At 34.2% G+C, this 20106-nt stretch overlaps 1 long non-coding RNA gene across 1 annotated transcript in view; it reads right to left on the bottom strand.

Annotated features, from left to right (window-relative positions):
- Positions 1–5062: 5062 nt before the first annotated feature.
- The window catches only part of LOC131396650 (uncharacterized), a 35534-nt gene continuing 20490 nt past the window's right edge, over positions 5063–20106 (bottom strand). Inside the window, exons 3-5 of the long non-coding RNA XR_009216604.1 lie at positions 7643–7713; positions 7481–7573; positions 5063–5916 (exon numbers count right to left, since the gene is read on the bottom strand). This is a non-coding gene — a long non-coding RNA (uncharacterized LOC131396650). The remainder of the gene's footprint in view (positions 5917–7480; positions 7574–7642; positions 7714–20106) is intronic.

The raw sequence follows: 20106 nt of genomic DNA, 5'->3' as shown, positions 1-20106 counted from the left end.
TGGGGAAATGTCTGTTCAGGTCTTTTGCCCATTTTTTAATTAGGTTGTTAGTTTTTTTGTTATTGAGATGTATGAGTTCTTTATATGTTTTGCAGATTAACCCCTTATCAGATATATGGTTTACAAATATCTTCTCCCAATTGTTAGGTTGTCTTTTTGTTTTGTTGATGGTTTCCTTTGCTGTGCAGAAGCTTTTTAATTTGATGTAGTCCCATTTGTTTATTTTTTTCTATTGTTCAAAAAATCAAGGATAGAACTACCACACAATGCAGCTATTCCACTGCTGGATATTTATCCAAAGAACATGAAAACACCAATGCATAAAGATACATGCACCCCTGTGTTCATCACAGCATTATTCACAATAGCCAAGACTTGGATGCAACCTAAGTGCTCATCAAGGAACAAACGGATGAAGAAGATGTGGTATATATACACAATGGAATACTACTCAGCCATAAGAAACGATGAAATCCAGCCATTTGTGACAACATGGATGGACATTGAGGGTACTATGCTAAGTGAAATAAGTCAGAGGGAGAAGGACAAACATCATATTATCTCACTCAGAAGTAGAAGATAAAAACAACAACAAACAAACACATAGAGACAGAGACTGGACTGGTGGTTACCAGAGGGGAAGGGGGGAGGAAGGAGGGAAAAAGGGATGATTAGGCATATGTGTGTGGTGATGGATTGTAATAAGTATTTGGGTGGTGAACAATGATGTAATCTATGCAGAAATAGAAGTATAATGATATACACCTGAAATTTATACAATGTTATGAACCAATGTTACCACAATAAAAAAAAAAAACACAATATCACCTCACAACTGTTAGAATGGCTATCATCAAAAAGACAAGAGATAAGTGTTGGTAAGGACATGGAGAAAAGGGAACTCTTATGCACTGTTGGTGGGGATGTAAACTGGTACAACCACTATGGAAAAGAGTATGGAGGTTTCTCCAAATATTAAAAATAGAACTACCATATGATCCAGCAACTCCATATCTAGGTACATATCGAAAGGAAACAAAAACAGAATTTTGAAGAGATATCTATACTCTCATGTTCATTGCAGCGTTATTCATAATAGCCAACATATGGAAACAACCGAAGTGTCTATCAACAGATGAATGGATAAAGAAGGTGTGATACACACACACACATACATAATAAATATGCATATATGATATTTATATGTATTTTATAACATATATATAACATATACATATCATATACACATTTGATACACTATATGAATACATTGTATGCCTTAAACCAACACAATACTATTTGTCACATATTATCTCAATGAAGTTAGAAAAAAAAGAAATAATAAAGGACAAAGGAAAGAATCAATCTCTATGTGTTTACAAAAATAAAATCAATTAATTATTAATTTGAAAAATGTTCATTTTATTGGAATTAGAGGAAAGTAAATTAAAACAATGAGTTTTTTTAGAGGAATAAAATTATTATCAAAGCTATGAAGGAAAAGTAAAGATTGTTATAGATATTCCATTTTGCTTATTCATTCATTATCTTTCCCATTAGAATATAATGCCTGTGAAAGCAGGGGTTACATCTATTTTATTTATTGCTATATCCTGAGAGTTTTGCAAATAGCAAATCTTTAGTTAATTATAATTAGAACGAATCAATTGATGAATAAAAGGAGACATAATATCTCTGCTAAATTAATGTATACTAGTCAGTGTCCTCTAGGCTTCACAGAAATTATTTGAAGAGTCTCATTCATTCAATAATCCTGTACAAGCATCCCCCTTTTTTATTGAGATATAACTGACATATAACATTGTATAAGTTTAAGGTGTACAACATGTTGATCTGATACGGTTATATATTTCAATATGATTATCACCATAATGTTAGCTAACACCTCCATCATGTCACACAATTACTATTTCTTTTTTGTGGTGAGAACATTTAAGATTTACTTTCTTAGCAACTTTCAAGTATATAATCAGTATTGTTAACTATAATCATAATGCTGGGCATTAGCTCCCCAGAGCTTATTCATCTTCCAACTGTAAGTTTATACCCTTTGACCAACATCTCCCCAATTCCCTCACCACCCAGTCCCCAGTAACCACCATTCTAATGTCTGTTTATCTAAGTCTGGCTTTTTCAGATTCCATATATAAATGATATCATATAGTATTTGTCTTTCTCTGCCCAACATATCACCTAGCATAATGTCATCAAGGTCCATTCCTGCTGTTGCTAATAGCAGGATTTTCTTTTGTCTCATGGCTGAATAATATCCCAATGTGTGTATATATATACCACAAGCATCGCTTTTTTTTCTGCTAAAGGATAGGTGAGATTTTAGTAGATTTAGTGTAGTGTGGAGAAGGTCAGACTGTGAAAGGAAACTAGCATCTTCCAGGGATAAAGAAGAGAATGGTTTGGTTGAAATGGCAGGGTGGTTTTGTGGAGTCATATCAGATAATATTGATATGTAAATTGAATACAGGTAATAATGGGATTTAAAGTTTAGTCTCATAATTTTGAGAAAATCATGAAAACAATGGGAAATCACAGAAAAGTACCGTGGAGGAGAAAAGAACTGAGGTTCTTTTCTCCTCCACTCAGTTCAGCCACTCAGTTCAGCAAATGAAAATAATTGGTTCCACCATGTAATAATTTCTGTTTTAAGTGCTGTAGTGATTACAAAGATGAGCAAGAAGCAGTTTCTAAATGAGATTGTTAAGACAACTTTCAGCCCCAGAAGCGTACACTAAAATTGCTCTTATTGGAAAATTATTCTGAATGCAAATGTTGGATAGATTACATATGAAAAGAATGGAAGTAGGAATGACAACCATAAATGTATGCAAATAAGACAATAAAGAATGGTTGGCAGTAAAACTGAAGATATATGATAGAAATAGAGAATGTTTTGAAAGAAGACATTTTAACTTTCCGCGCAATTAATTTTTCACTTATAATTTATGGGTTGAATATTGGTTTCTTCTCGTGTGCATTTCTTTTATTTTCCTCACTGGATTACAAGACTACCTGAAGAATAGACACCATGTATTAAATACAGCATCCCTTACAATGTGTACCACAGTATCTTGTAAATGGTAGGTATTTAAAAGCATTGCTTGATTAATTCATAAAAAATATTTCAGTGTTTTGATTGATCAGGTTGGGATAAACACAGACTCTGACAAAAAGTGATTATTATGAGAAGAAATATTTAGAGAATTGTCTATTTGGTTAGATTTCAGAAACTTTTCATTTATTGAAAAGGTAAACATAAGGATAAGAGAAAAGATTATATGAACTTTTTATATCTAATATATAATTTTGATGCATTAAATTCTGCTTATATAACCAGTAGAAGAATTAACTTCTTTCTTGATTATTGGTAATTTTATTTGATGAGCTGTCTTTGAAAGAAAGACCAAATTCCTTCCATATAACATACTGAAAATTTTTAGAGTTCAAATGCTAAATGACAATAATAATTCATGTAATATCTTTCAAAATATACACAAATTAAAACAATATTAACAGTTAAAGCAATTTAGTCAGGCTAGGATAGAGAAATGCAAAAATTTCAGTAGTATGTATACATAGGTCAAACTCTTGTGGCTTCAAGTCTTAAGATACTTTTTCTTTCCAGGAGATTGAGCTTCTCTTTAGATCTTATAGCAGCAGTGCTAGCCCCCTGAAGTCATTATCTCCATCACACACACTGAATTTGTAGATAGAAGAAGATGAAATGTAAATTGGTTTAAGGAGAAGAGCTGACAAGATCAGAGTATGAGGTTTACAGATAAACAGACACATAGAGAACGAGGGCTAAAATACATAGGTTGTTGATCTTCCTTGATTGAATGAGTATTTATCAAATCTCCTACATCATTTTGTTCATATGTGAAGCCTTCAATTAATCATTCACAGGTACACACACATTGTGCTGGTAAAAATTCATATTGCTCTGTCTTCAGTTCCTGAAAGACAGCTATTTCACCTTTCAAATAAATAGCTTTACTAAGATTAAGAATAGACAGAGGCAGTAGATGAGAAATCTAATGGAAAATAAACCTGTTGGGGCAATTTTCCCCTTCTTTAACTAAAGCTACATTTCTTTTCAAACAGGTTGTCTTTAGACGGTATAAAATTCACTCTAGAGTGAATGTGCAAAAATAAAAACAAATAAATTTGGCTTTTACAGAGTGGCTAATAACCTTGAGGATAAAATAAGCTTTCAGCTGCCAAGACTTTCAGCTCAATTCCAAATTTGACCAAGGGTATCAGGGCAAACTCCTTGTCTTACATTGAAGTTTTACGATCTTAAATGTATGCAGATAAGACAGAATTATGGATTTCAAATGTTTCCAAAAGTGTATAGTGAACAGTTCTATTTATGTTTATCTTAATAGCGTAAGAAAATTAATTGCCCTCGGCAGGATTTAAACCTTCAACGGTAGGCTTGTTGAACTAATCCTCCACTTCTACATATGCACCTCCTGTTAAAATTAAAGATGTTACCTCTTATTATTATGAAAACCAAATTTTTAATTCTTCTCACCTTAAGACCTCCACAATTATCCTTAAATCTTTATCTGTTATTCTAGGTTATTGTAGTAATGATTGCACGGTTGTTAAAGTAAGGCTGCAAAATCAGACACAACTAGGTTCAAATACTTGCTCTGCAACAAACAAACCAAGACTGATCAGCTTCAAGAAGTCACTAATTTCTTTGTGCTTTAATTTTCATATATTTAAAACTTAATACTAAAAAGAACACTAGAAATTTTGTGAAGTATTACATAATAATACAACTGATACCCCCCAAAAGTAATATGGCTATTATTATCCAATGGAAGCTCAGACATGTTTTTATTACCATGGAGACATTATAGAAATGTATAATACATCACATATTTTTTATACTCTAAAGAATTGAGGTCAGTTGCGCTTGTGATATGATTTGAACAATCCTTGGAATGTTGCAAGCTGCCAAAATTACACCAAGACATCTCTTACAAGGAAGAAAATATATTGGAAATATGTGGCATTTCATTATTTTTTCTTTTATATTATGGCTTCATACAAATAAATTATTCTTGGAACTTGAGTGTGAATTAGTTTTATCATGTCTCTTTTTTCTATTGTGAGAAACATGGTCATGTGTTAGAATGGTGCGTGTGATAAAAGGACATTTCTAAAGGAAGTAGAAAGCGGAGGAAAGAAGGTGAAAATCAGCTAAACAGAGATTCTCAGACTCTCCCCCTGTAGCCCTCCTAAAAGCATCTCGAAGTCTAAGAGAACCTCTGGGGGTTCTGGGAGCATAGCCAGATGCAGCTGGCCACAAGTGCAAATGTCTATCAAGTACCCCTCCATTGTGTCTTTAAAATGATGCAAATTTTACACTGGGTTTTTCGATTTGTGCTTATTTTAATAAAATAACTTTTAATTATATGGCAATTCACATTCTTCAACATGTTTTTAAGACTCAGAAACCACTATTGATACTGTAGAAGCTACTCAAAATTTAGGCACAGGGAAGGAAAGATCCTGTGCAAGACTGACTCTTCCAACTCAAACGTGAAAGTGACAGTAATATCACAACAGCATAAATGCAGTAATTTTGATATGATGAGAAAGTTCAAGATGGTCAGACCATATATCCAAGGCCAACATCATTTGGATATGGGCGAATGATTTCAGTCTATCGATTTCCATGAGGCTGTCCTAAAAAGACGGTACCGAATGTGATAGCGTTTCCAGTGCTACCTCTGTGAAGTCAGCTCTGAAGGCTCAGTGGGCAGAGAGGGGAGAGGTCCGCAAGCTGCCCAGGAGATGTCTGCAAGCTCTCTTTATGCTCATCGCAGCCTGCTGGTGGTCGTCAGCCCTGGGCTGCTGGGCAGTCTGCGTATGGAAACATAAAATATTACACTTTTATAAAATATTTTTTCTTTTGGAAAAAAAGGGACAAAACATATTTATGATTTGATTAGATATGTGAATTTGTTGTTTAAAATATGTTATGAAAGTGAGGTTATTTTGTACATGTAAAAATATATAACCCAAGTGATGACTTAGTTTAATAAATCTGTTCTCTTTAGTACAAGTAGTTGAGCTAATAGTAAATATAGCCCTGTTCCTCTGTCTGTCTCGGGGTAAATGAGCTAACTATATTTATCTACAATCTTCTAAAGTAACTCTCTTGATGGAGGAGAAACATCAGAAATAGGTCAGCAAATGGAAGACCTTCCCCTCCTCTCCTCCTCTTTCTTTTATTTATGATGCTGTTTGCTCAATTTACAGCATAAGTTGGTTAAAAGAACTAAAGGGACTAAAGAGGTTAGAGTGACAGTGTCTTTCACTTTCTAGGATGGAACTGCAAGCCTCTCTACCACAGATAATACCTCATTTAACCACTTTCATGATTAGAATAACTCTGACTTTTTAGGAATTCATCCCTACTTACTCTTTTTGTAATTTTCAAACTCTAAATTGTTCTTTTTAAATTATTTCCAGAGCTCCAAAAATACTTTCTCTCCTTTTTAATCCTGAAAAATGTCATCCTTTCAGTAAAAAGTTTATACTTATACTTTTTGCTTCCAATCTACACAATTCCTAGAAGACAAAAATTTCCAATTTTCTCCGATTTACACAAAATGGTCTATAAAATACATCACTTCTTATTCAGTTAAAAAACATTCATTATTTTATCTAGTCCATATTTTATTCTAATAACAAAAGCATTTGCTCATCATCAATGATATTTTCTCTTTCATAAATTCTCACATATTTCATATTTTTAATTTTTTTTATTATTTTCTCTATATATGTATTTCATACAGAGTTGATGAGTAGATTTAAATGAGAGAATAGGGACCGGCCCAGTGGCATAGTGGTTAAGTTCGTGTGCTCTGCTTCCGTGGCCCGGGGTTCGTGGGTTCAGATTCTGAGCGTGGACCTACACACTGCTTATCAAGCCATGCTGTGGCAGGAGTCCCGTGTATAAAGTAGAGAAGATGGGCGCAGATGTTAGCCCAGGGCCAATCTTCCTCAGCAGAAAGAGGTGGATGGGCAACAGATGTTAGCTCAGGGATAACCTTCCTCACCAAAAACAAACAAACAAACAAAAAACCGAGACAATAAATTTTTAACAAAAATTATGCATTCTAATAATATTTAAGAAACATTATCAATCTTGATTCCTTACCCCAAATTATTGTGCCAAGTGAAATATGTTACCTAAGCACGAGTAATTTAGACTTTTGCTTCGGTGAGAGAAAGTACACAGGAGGTAGGCCAGGTTTCTATTTGTTTGTGTTTTAATTTTTTTTTTCATTGGAAAGTACAGAATTAAATATGCTTTCACTGGTAAATTTAGTGACAATAGTAAGAAACAGTTCACAGGCTAAAATGCTTGCTCTGGAGTTCAATAGCCTGTGCATTAAATTAAAGCTCCACTATGACTCACCTGTGTCCGTGCAACAGCACGGACAATAGAGCTCTTCCATCGTGGGTGGTTGCTGCTGCTGCAGCCTCAGTGATGCCGCCAGCACTCCTCTACCTCCACGGCCACCGATGTGGCAGCACTCCTCCACCTCCACGGCCACAGATGTCGCCAGCACTCCTCTACCTCCACGGCCACTCCCAGCATCTGCTTGATATGTAGATTAAGTGATTTTTTATTTTTGAAAATGTTATTCACTGTTAAGGAAAAACAAACATTTCATTAAGTCTAAATTGAAATTTTAACATATTTCTGAGACAAAGAGAATATTACAAATTTTATAGTAAAGATGTTTGCAATGTTTAAATGTTAAAGTTGTTTTGAGTTTTTATTGTTCATTAGGATTTCTAAAGTTTACATTTTGTGTAGCTTTTTGTTTCCTGAAATATATCATTATTGATGCTATATTATTTCTCTTAAGTTTAAATTTCTCAAGTTATTTTAAATTACTTTAAAGCACTAATATACCTTTATCAATATTCTATTTTCAATACAGACTGAATATATTCTACATGTGTACAGAGAAATTGACATAAGAATAAAGCTGGTTTCCACCAGTTACCAGAATAACATAAATGACTTTCTCTTTTTGAGTCTTTTTGAGTAATTTTACAGAAAAACTTTGCCAATAATAAAGAAAATGGTTGCACCTGTTATAAAGCCTTTGGGGTTCTCAATACTTCCTACCACATTACACAGTTTATAATGCCACCCTTACTCCATCTCTCTTTTAATGTCGATAATTACATGAACTGATATATGTGTACCAGCTCTAGCCTTCTGTCAGTTTAGAACATTTATTTTGCTAGAGTAAGACATTATTGTCATAAGACAGGGAACATTCTGGGCTTGTACAGAGCATCTCTGGATATATTTTATAGTAAAGATGTTTGCAATGTTTAAATGTTAAAGTTGTTTTGAGTTTTTATTGTTCATTAGGATTTCTAAAGTTTACATTTTGTGTAGCTTTTTGTTTCCTGAAATATATCATTATTGATGCTATATTATTTCTCTTAAGTTTAAATTTCTCAAGTTATTTTAAATTACTTTAAAGCACTAATATACCTTTATCAATATTCTATTTTCAATACAGACTGAATATATTCTACATGTGTACAGAGAAATTGACATAAGAATAAAGCTGGTTTCCACCAGTTACCAGAATAACATAAATGACTTTCTCTTTTTGGGTCTTTTTGAGTAATTTTACAGAAAAACTTTGCCAATAATAAAGAAAATGGTTGCACCTGTTATAAAGCCTTTGGGGTTCTCAATACTTCCTACCACATTACACAGTTTATAATGCCACCCTTACTCCATCTCTCTTTTAATGTCGATAATTACATGAACTGATATATGTGTACCAGCTCTAGCCTTCTGTCAGTTTAGAACATTTATTTTGCTAGAGTAAGACATTATTGTCATAAGACAGGGAACATTCTGGGCTTGTACAGAGCATCTCTGGATATATTTTATAGTAAAGATGTTTGCAATGTTTAAATGTTAAAGTTGTTTTGAGTTTTTATTGTTCATTAGGATTTCTAAAGTTTACATTTTGTGTAGCTTTTTGTTTCCTGAAATATATCATTATTGATGCTATATTATTTCTCTTAAGTTTAAATTTCTCAAGTTATTTTAAATTACTTTAAAGCACTAATATACCTTTATCAATATTCTATTTTCAATACAGACTGAATATATTCTACATGTGTACAGAGAAATTGACATAAGAATAAAGCTGGTTTCCACCAGTTACCAGAATAACATAAATGACTTTCTCTTTTTGGGTCTTTTTGAGTAATTTTACAGAAAAACTTTGCCAATAATAAAGAAAATGGTTGCACCTGTTATAAAGCCTTTGGGGTTCTCAATACTTCCTACCACATTACACAGTTTATAATGCCACCCTTACTCCATCTCTCTTTCAATGTCGATAATTACATGAACTGATATATGTGTACCAGCTCTAGCCTTCTGTCAGTTTAGAACATTTATTTTGCTAGAGTAAGACATTATTGTCATAAGACAGGGAACATTCTGGGCTTGTACAGAGCATCTCTGGATATATTATTTAAAATATTTTTAACATACCTTGCCATGACGTTGGTTGTGGTGAGTTATAGATCCAATAATTAGAAGCCAATACTTGCTTTTTACTTAGAAATAGGATCTTTACTCCCATTTCCTAATATCTCATCCATCCTAACTCTGCTTCTTAGATTGTATATCTTCTACTTATATACTTGCCATACCTAGTTTATAATTACATTTTTTATAATTTCAAACTTTACAAAACCTAGTTTATATATATTCTAGTACATGATGTTATGTATCATACTGGAGATTCATAATTATTTCAGGTTTGTCTGACTAATATCAGCAAAATTCTGTAACTACCATTTTTGGAGAGTATTTAGTCAGTTTTAATTCCACCCAGAATGATAGGCAAATAAATTTCTTCCACTGTGGGACACAGGATATCCGTGGTCCATATGGACTAGAAGATGATATTTATGATACAAGTAGGCAACAAAGGTCTCACACCTAGAATATGCTTTCTTTACAAGAACTTATACAAATTAATAAGAAAAACAGGAAATTCACTTTAAAAATGGCAAAAAGCTTGATTAGGTACTTCAAAAATAACACATCAAAATGGCCATTTAATGTACAAAAAGGTGTTCAAGGTTATTACACATTGGAGAAATACAAATTAAAACTGTAATGATTTACCACTCTGAACCCATAAGAATGGGTAAAAGTAAAAAGAGTAAAAACTCTTTGCTTGTGAGAGAATAACTTAAGAAAAACCAACAGTTACCATTCAATAAATACACTCAACAACAATACATAAATATGTACATCAAAATATGCATAGTAATTATTGTTGCATTATTTGTATAAGCCCAAATGCAGGAGACAACCCGAGTGCCAACTAAGAGTAGAATTCCTGCATACATTGTGGTACTTACATAAATTGGAATACTCTACCACTAGGAAAATAAAAACACTTCTCTTATATGCACCTAAATGGAAGCACTCGCAAACATGATACTGAGGGAGAGAAGATAGACACAAAAGCGTACACATTGCCTACAATTCCATTTATGTAACTCTCAAAATAAGCACAATCAATCTAAACTGATAGAATTCAGGAAGGAAGGTGTTTTCTTTGAGAAGCGAGGGATTAATGATTGGGAGAGAACATGAGTTGAGATGGTGGGGAATGAACAATGTTCCACCTAGTTTCACACATGGAAATCATTCACTTCTAATAATTCATTGAGCTAGACATTTATGTTTTGTGCACTTTTCTGTGTCATGTTGCAGTTTAATTTAATAAAGCCAAAAACAAACTTTATTTCTGCTACATTGCATAGATTTTCTTGAATCTCAATTTAAATACACCCAGTATTCTTATATGAAACACTTTCAATAACAGTTCTCTCTTTCATAGCTCATGTCTTTTTTCAGAAGTTTGGGACATATCTCAAACAAAAGTAAAGGTCACAATATAATTGGGATAATACTCCAGAAATTTCTGTACATCAAAGAGGGAACAAATAAACATTTGACACAAGTAATGATATTTCTTAAACTTTCTTTCACACCTTCTTATCACATTGTTTCTCTGTGACATGTTCATTTTCCTAGCTTGCAGCTCATGCCAGGGCTGTTTTCTTCTCCTAAAATGTGGACTTATTTCTAAGTTCTTTCTAAAATTATTAGGGAATATAGTTCAATTTGAGGAGGAGACTCATAGACTTATCTGTCTAAATACCACTTCTTAATAAAACAATTAACTTAATAAGTAAATTAAATAAGAATAAATGAATAAAATAATAATAATGGACAGCATGAAGCCATCCAGAAGACAGACATTTAAAGTATGTGCACATTTACTATACTCAGTCAGGACCTTTGAAGTATACATCCAACTGCTTATCTAAGAACCATCAAATGGCATGAATGGCAGTGGTTTTGTTTAGCATACTTTAGGATTCTTCATCACTAGGCTGAATAAGCTTTTTATGAAGTCAGGGAAAAATGACTGACTTAATAGGTAAGCTTTTGGGGGCAAATATTCTACTTTTTGTATATAGTACATAAGAGATACTCAATAGGTATTTAGAGAGAACAAAGCCTTTATGTTCTCCTTCAATGAATCCTGTTTTTTTCTTTTTTTTTTTATATTTCTAATTCCTATGGCCCTTTTTCTTCCTATCATAACATTCAAATCTAGAGTGCTTTATAAAAGAGTGTTGTAAGAGAAACCAATTGGAGAACCAGTTTTACAGCATCTAAAAATACAATACCTCAGCGTTGCATAGATGCCCCACTCCTTTGTTCTAATCAAATTTTATTGAATCTTATATAAAACATCTTTCAAATATTTTCTAAAGTGGAGCTTGGCGAAAAGAAAGCAAAGAATTCATGAATCTTCATTAGCTTTCCGATGTAGATGTTAGACAAACGATGCAAAGAGACTGTGGTGAGTTTCTCTTTGACCTGAGCAAGTCAAGGCTTGGCTCCAGTCGTGCAAACACAGCACTGAGGTCATTTCCCTGTAGCTTCTTCATCTCGTCCTCTTGCTGATGCATTTTGGCACCATGCTTGTGAGCAACATTGCAATTACTGTTTAGTCAGGACTGGACTTGGACGGGCCTGGGCCTGCAGTGCTTGGGACAGTGCACACTCAGAAGAGGCTGTGCTCACCTGGAAGCAGACTAGGGACCAGCCAGTCTCTCTAGAACAGTTGTAAGGAACAGGAACATAAAAATACCCTTGCAAAACACAAACCAGAGAATTTGAAAAGATCCCATACGCTCTTCATAGACAGCAGACACGAATAAGCCTCTCACTTTTAGCTGGGCCTTTAGGGCCTTGGAAACTTTTCTTTGCTGCTGGGAGGCCTGTTATGTCTCTGCTCTGAGCAGCTATATGTGATATTTTACTGTTTGCCTGCAATAAACTCACATATACTCTTTGTGTCTCTCAATTGTATCACAGTCATATTTGTGAAAATCCTGAATTCAGCCAGGAGACAGTTCTTAATACATTATACTCGGTTTTCAATATGGATTATTTATATTTATAATATATTAATGAGATGACATGCATAATATATCAGAGGCACTCATCTAATATTAACGACATTTCCAAGGATACTACATATATGCTTTGATCTGGTTTTGATCAAGGTTATATTCCTAAAGATGTACCTTATGTTACAAAGTTTTAGATGTTGTATAGAAAGAGGCTAGGAATATTAAGCATATTAAGTTTCGGATTACATCTATTTTAAAATTGGGTAAAATTTTACAATATATTATCCTTATGGCATTTTTCTTCAGCGATTAAAATAAGAAAAGGCTGAGTTTACCACTAACTACTCACTGAACAACATTCTAGTTGCTTGCTATGAAATTTGAAAGGTATTGGAGACCCAAGTATGACAACCATGGCCCAAGCAACTAAATAATCATCAGAAAAAGTCATAAAGTGCTTTCTGAACTAGGTTTTAGTCACATTTCTGCCGGGAGGTCCAGCAGAAGAGAATTAGCGTTCACATGGCACTTTGGCCCTGATCTGGCTTCCTGAGTGACCTGGCTCCCTGTTCTGCTGGAAGAACTCTCTTCCCTGCTAGGGAAGGCCAAATGGCTGCACCACAGGGTGCTACGTGAGCAAGTGTGCTTCCCTGGATACCAGAAGAAGACTGCGACTGCTGTCGTCATACGGAAGAGTGTCACCTGAGGTTCCAGTCAGGTGGTCTCCCACATCTGTTTGTCACAATTTTAAGAAAATACATTTTCCCTTGTTGCTAATATCAACTACACACCCAACCTTTGCCTGAATGTGAGCTGTCATATAAATTGGACCATATATGCATCACACATTCTCTGGAGATGAAAATTCCAACAAAAAGACATGTATTAAAAAGAAATAAGGCTTTTCTAATTTGTAAAATGTTACTTCAAATTTATCAAGATGATTGCTTTACGATAACCTATAGATTCCCATCCACTGCCACCCAAAGCCTGCATATAATATGACTAGGATGGTAATTATATGAAGAACTATGGCATGTTCTATAGAAGAAAATTCTGTTTAAAATCTATAATAAAAGTCAGTATATGCTTTTTACAGGAAAAATTGGATTATTTTCACTGTCTACACATTATTTTGGGTAATTTAATTTCCAGAGACACTTCTATCAATTAACAGTAGCTGAGAGTCTTGAAGCTTTACTAGATTCAAATACACTTAAAAGTTCTGACACTATTCCTTATAAAAGTATGTGAAGGTAAGGTAATACCAGTGACATGCTTGGCAGGAAATGTTGCGTGGTGGCAAAGGGACACATTTTGTGCCACAAAATGAAGTCGGCTACCCGTTTACAAGTTATAAGAAGATAATTTCCCCTCCAAAAAGAGAACATTTTCACTCTTCCTTCTTATAAAACTTGACACACCTTAACTATTATTTCCTTCATTTAATTAAAAAATTTTAAATTATCAGTTGGAGTTTGTTAGCTTATTAGATTGGGTCATTAGTTATTTCATAGTCTATTAATAAAGGACTTTTATTTATTATTATAGGAAGTAATAGAAATTTTTAAAAAACCCTGGTAAGCTTGAAACAGTTTTACATCTTTATTCTTTGCAAATCCTGGCCTCCCTTTACTTCTCCACCCACTGTAACCTTACATCATCTGCCAAAGCTCTGTTTCAAACTAAGGTGTACTTAGTGAGCCTAATACTGCACATCTTCCCATAATTTTTCAATAATTTCTCATAGGATCATTGCTAAAATATTCTACAATGTCTTCAGGGTTAGACAAAGCTATCCATTCAAGAAACATTTCTTGATTTGGTAACTATAAGTGCTGCCTCTACTCTTACAGACTTCTATATGCTACAGTTTTTCAATCAGCCTTAAATATTATGTTTTTAGGATTACATTTCCACTCTTTATAACAATTTGTTTAATATTTGACTTACAATCATAACACTCATGCTATTTTATTATTCTGGAAAATGATGTTGAACAAGATAGCAAATTATTTTTGATAAAATTCAATATATTGGTCCCAGTTAAAGAATACTTTGAGTTACAGGACTTGGGAGATTTGAGAAAAAATCTGATGTGAAACACCCATAGTATAAATTTTCTTTAATTTAGGTGTACATTCTATTTCATAGAAAAGCACTAGAAAGAAATGAAGGAGTTAGAAAACAACTATAGAAGTAATTGTTTGAAGACAAAAAGAACACATGGAAGCACACATAAGACGTAGAGGGCGAAGAAGGTCTACTGTGCGCAATCGGAGCCTAGAAGAGGGAGGTGGAATGGGGCGAAAATAATAACTGAAGAGAGAAAGGAGAAGAGTCCTCCAAAACTAATAAAAGACATCAAGCAACAAATTTAAAAAGACATATGTACCAAGCAAAATATATTCAAAGAAAACTACACACAGGCACATCATAGTTAAATTGCTAAAAAAAAATAGAAATTGTCAAGAAAGGCAAGAGGAAAGAAAGTCATAGCCAAAAGAGAAAATTAGACTAATTGCTAAATCATGAAAAATAATAATATAAGCCAGAAGAGAAAAAAACTATACCTTAAAACAAGACAATACTCTTCAGTAATGAAGGTGAAATAAAGACATTTTAAAATAAATGAAACTTGCAGAAGTGTTTATCAGCAAAATAATAAACTATAATCAATTTTGAGAGAAATTAAGAAAATCCTAAATAAATGGTTTGTTATACCATGTATACGGATTGAAGAATTTAATATGCTAATGCTTTCCAGTTGGATCCCCAGAGGCAATGAAATTCTCATCAAAATTCCAACAGACAACATAATTTCAAATTTATATAGATATAAAAATTGTCTCAGAAAAGTAAAGACACATATTAGTTCTCTACTGCTACTTCACCAATTAACACATATGATAGATTAAAACAACACAAATTTATTAACTTACAGTTCTACAAGTAAGTCCTAAAATCAAGGTGTCGCTAGATTTGTATTGCTTCTGGAAGCTCCAAGAGATAATTCATTTCCTTGCTTTTTTCCAGCTTTTAGAGGCTGTCCACACTCCTTGATTCATGGTCCCACATTACTCCACTATCCCCTTTCATCATCACATCTCTTTCTGCGACCTGATTTTCCTATCTTTGTCTTATAAGGACCCTTGTGATTACATTGGGCCAACCTAGATAATCCAGGATAATCTCTCCTTTTTTTAGATCCTTAGCTTAATTGCATCAGAAAGTCCCTGTTTGGGGGCCGGCCCCGTGGCTTAGGGGTTAAATGTGCGAGCTTTGCGACTGGCACCCCCGGGTTGGGATCCCTGGCGCACACCGACATACCACATGTCCAGCCATGCTGTGGCAGCGTCCCACATACAGCAACTAGAAGGATGTGCAACTATGACATACAACTATCTACTGGGGTTTTGGGGAGAAAAAGGGAAGAAAAAGGAGGAGGATTGGCAATAGATGTTAGCTCAGGGCCGGTCTTCCTCAGCAAAAAGAAGGAGGATTGGCATGGCTGTTAGCTCAGGGCTGATCTTCCTCACAAAAAAAAAAAAAAAGTCCCTGTTTGCCACATAAAATAACATATTTTATAGGTTCTGGGAATTAGGATGTGGACATACTTGGGAGACACCACTATTCTGTCCACCTCAATGCTATTAAGATAAAAGTAAGCTGGGAGGGTTGGCTTTCTGCATATCCAGACTTTATTACAAAATTTGGAATTCTATACAGTATGGAGTTGGTGCAAGGATTAAAACAATACAGAACAATGAGACTGAACAGCAATTCTAAAAACAGACACACACATGCATGAATACTTAATTTGTAAAAACTGTAGCTGTAGAAAGCAGGGTTGCAAGGGGAGCCTTTCAGAAAAAAGTGTCATATCAATAGGCTACCTTTATGAAAATAAGTGAAATAAACCCAACTTCACAGAATACTAAGAACCAAATACTGAAAGATTGAAGATCTAATTTTGAGGTGCAAAATAGTCAAGTTACTAGAAGATAATACAGTATTAGATTCTCATGATCTTAGGTTAGAAGATTTTTTCTTAACTTAGGCCTCAAAAGCACTATAAATAAAGGAAAATATTGATGAATTAATATTAAGAACTTAAAAGTATTTCTCAATCTCTTTAGCAATCATATCAATTAAAACTACAAGGAGATATCATACTACATCATCAAAATGGATAAATAGGCAAGGGTAGGAAAGGCTGTTCATTAATTAGGAATACTCATATTCTACTCATAGAAGTGTAAAATCAGTATAGATTCTCTGGAATTATGTCCTAAATTTGAATATATGCACAGCAAATGATCCAGTAATCCCTCTCTTAGTTCTATATGCAAGAAAAATGCACCAAGTCACTAACCGACATGGGTAAGATGATCCTATGAGCATTTTTTCTAATAGCTGAAATTAAAAATAGCAGAACTATCTACCAACTATACAAAGGTTGAATAAATTGTGGTCAAAATCTTATAATTGAATACTATACAGCAATGAAAATGAATGAATTCCACCTACACACAAAATGTGCCTGAATCTCAAGAAATACACTATTTGGTAAAAGAAGCCAGAAACAAAAGAATACATGTTCATGGTTTGGTATATGATCTCATTTATATAAAGTTCAAAACTAGTAGAATAGAGGTTTATAAGTTGTACTAGTAGGTACTTTCGGGGAGGGCAAAGGCATAGTGACTTGGATGATAATTTCTTGAGTGCTGTCATATCCAATTTATTGCTCTGGATGCTGGTTTCTTGAAGTGGTAACTCATTAAACTGTACATTTATGTTTTCTGCTCCTTTTTGGTACATATTATATATTTTAGTAAAAAATATTTTTAAAACAATTATTAAGATTGTGAAATTGTGAGCAATTTCTTTTCACTTCTATTTTGAAATAGAGAGCTATATTCTTTGTGTAATTAAGTTTAGAGAAAAGTGTATAGCATGAATATTAATGCATACTGAACTCTGTGCACATAGTACTCAAGATATATGAAAACATTTCAGATGAAACATAATCATATCATGGTAGAAATCTAGACATTTACCTCTCATTTGGGAAATGTTATGCACAGGCAAACACAATATTTTCCATAATTATATTTTTTCCCAGGTAATGAGACAAGGAAAAACACTGTCTGTATAATGATTATACCAGCAATCCTAGTACTACAGCACGAACTCATATATCGTGCTGAAGTTCATGAGCCTTGGGAAATATAACAGAAAGGCAGTATTTTGATCAAGACTATTCTAAAAGTAATCCGATTCATTGACTTTTATTACAATATGTATTCATAATAACAATACATCATTTATTATTATAAATTAATGTGGCTTATTAAGGAAAACAAAACTACTTTACTCAATTGTCAAAAGTGAGAAGTAAATTAAATAAAACAGGGGCAAATACAAGGTATTTTTCACTAAAAACGTCAGTGAAGAGGCAAAATGAAAATAGGATTACTTTAGAATAGTTCAGAGAAGGAAATCTGTCTAGATAGTAGCATAACATTAAGTATAAAAATTTTGAATAGTAAAAGATATAATTACCAAAAATCTAGTACAAATTGCAAATAATTGGTAACATGGAATTTAGATTATGGGATTTGATTTAAGAAAGTCAGAGTAAGCCAAACTAAAGTTCAAGCATTGTTTTTCAGTTCAGTTTTGGGAGGAAAAGTTTCAGCCTACTACTACCATTGTGAGATGTCTGCTGAATGCCCCGGGAATTTAACAAGAAAGCTTAACCTCGCTGATCAAAACGCAAACTTCTCCCAGGCTGTGTGAGCTCACGGAACTATTACAGTTCCTGAACTGTTGTTCACCTGTCACACGATGTTTCACTCTATGCTTGCGGGACTTTGTATTATGCCACAAACTGTAGGGGTCCCTCATGCAGATTTCTGGGCTTCTTTGTTTGTAGGGTTCCTTTCTCTTTACTATTCTGTCACTCAAATCCCATCCACTTCCTCCTTTCCTGACCCTACCCGTAACCCTTCTAGACTCAAACAGACCTTGGCTCTTTGCTTGGAGTGCCCCTCTCTGAGCCATGGTCCGGAGCATGCTCTGAGAAGTGAGCAGCACTGCTGGGGCTCACCCCACTGCCTTCTCTTCTTTGTAGGTCACAGTCTTGTCTGATGCCTGGAATAAGTTTTGTCATGTATTTTGTCCAGTGCTCTGGTTGTTTACAGTGGGAGGAAAGTTAACGCCATCATGGCTAGGATCATCTCTTTAAAGATGAGAAAATTGAAACTAGAAGAGTCTACTAATTTAACATGAGGTATGTTATAGGAAAATGGATTAAAATTCTCATACCACATATATTTGTTGTTTATTTTATTTTGCTCTACTCAAAGTAAAATAACTAAATTATTTTTACTACATTTATGTAGTGTTAGTAAGTGTAGGTATGTTGTTAGTACTTGAACACTATAGCAGACCCCTACCAATAACTTGGAACTAATTTTGCCCTCTGAAAGTTGCATTTTAAAAATAAAAGAAATGTAATAACATGTTAAAACTATAGAAGAAGTTGCTGGCCTGATAATCTCAACTGTATTTGATTAAAATTATGGACATTTCCTCGAGGCTGGCCTGGTGCAATAGTGGTTAAGTTCATCACGATCTGCTTCGGCAGCCCAGGTTTGTGGGTTCGGATCCCAGGCATGAACCTACACCACACATCAAACTGTGTGTGGTTGTGTCCCACATACAAAATAAAGGAAGATGGAAACAGATGTTAGCTCAGGGCCACTCTTCCTCAAGTAAAAAGAGGAAGATTGGCAATGGGTGTTGGCTCAGGGCCAATCTTCCTCACTGAAATAAATAAATAAATAAATAATTATGGACTTTTCCAAAAAGAGAACAAGATAATCTGAAGAGGATTGATTTTTTAAAAAAAAGAAGTAGAAGAAGAAGGAAAGAAAAAGTATATGCAAAGACAAAGGCAAACTTTTCCATTATTTATGCACACTTTTTCAGGAGTGGGAAAACCTTGACAAGTAGCTTTTTAATATTCTTTCCTTATGGGAAAGACCACCCTTCCTGTATACACTGATGTACCAGGCTCATACCCTAATGACATGAAATGATTCAGTCTGTAAGTAAACTATTATGTTCTATTTCGCTTTCACAAACAACTTCAGAATCATAACTAAGCTTCCCACACATGTCTATGTGGCCAACCATCCTGCTGCTCTGCCCAAATACCCTTGGTTTCCTTTTAACCACTTTGTGCACCCTCAAAGCTTTTCTGTGGTTTTACTTCCAACAGCCAGCACCTGCAACTTGTTCTTTTTGGAAGCCTGTCCATGGGCCACTGGAGCCCTAATTGTCTGCATGCATGGAGGACAATATTGCCTGGGACTTTGTGTTCCTACAGGTGTGAGGCTTAACGAGTGATTGACAGGTGCAATGACAGGTGCCACAGACACCTTGCTTCTGGGTGTGACAATTTTGAGGTCTAACTTGCACTCCACATTTCTCCAGAGGCTGGGAGATTGTCAGTAGTTCCTCCACTTCCCT

This window comes from Diceros bicornis, chromosome 33 (genome assembly GCF_020826845.1).
Source record: "Diceros bicornis minor isolate mBicDic1 chromosome 33, mDicBic1.mat.cur, whole genome shotgun sequence".
Classification (NCBI taxonomy): Eukaryota; Metazoa; Chordata; class Mammalia; order Perissodactyla; family Rhinocerotidae; genus Diceros; species Diceros bicornis.
The sequence above is the reverse complement of the archived record's forward strand: the minus strand, read 5'-3'. Positions and strand labels throughout refer to the sequence as shown.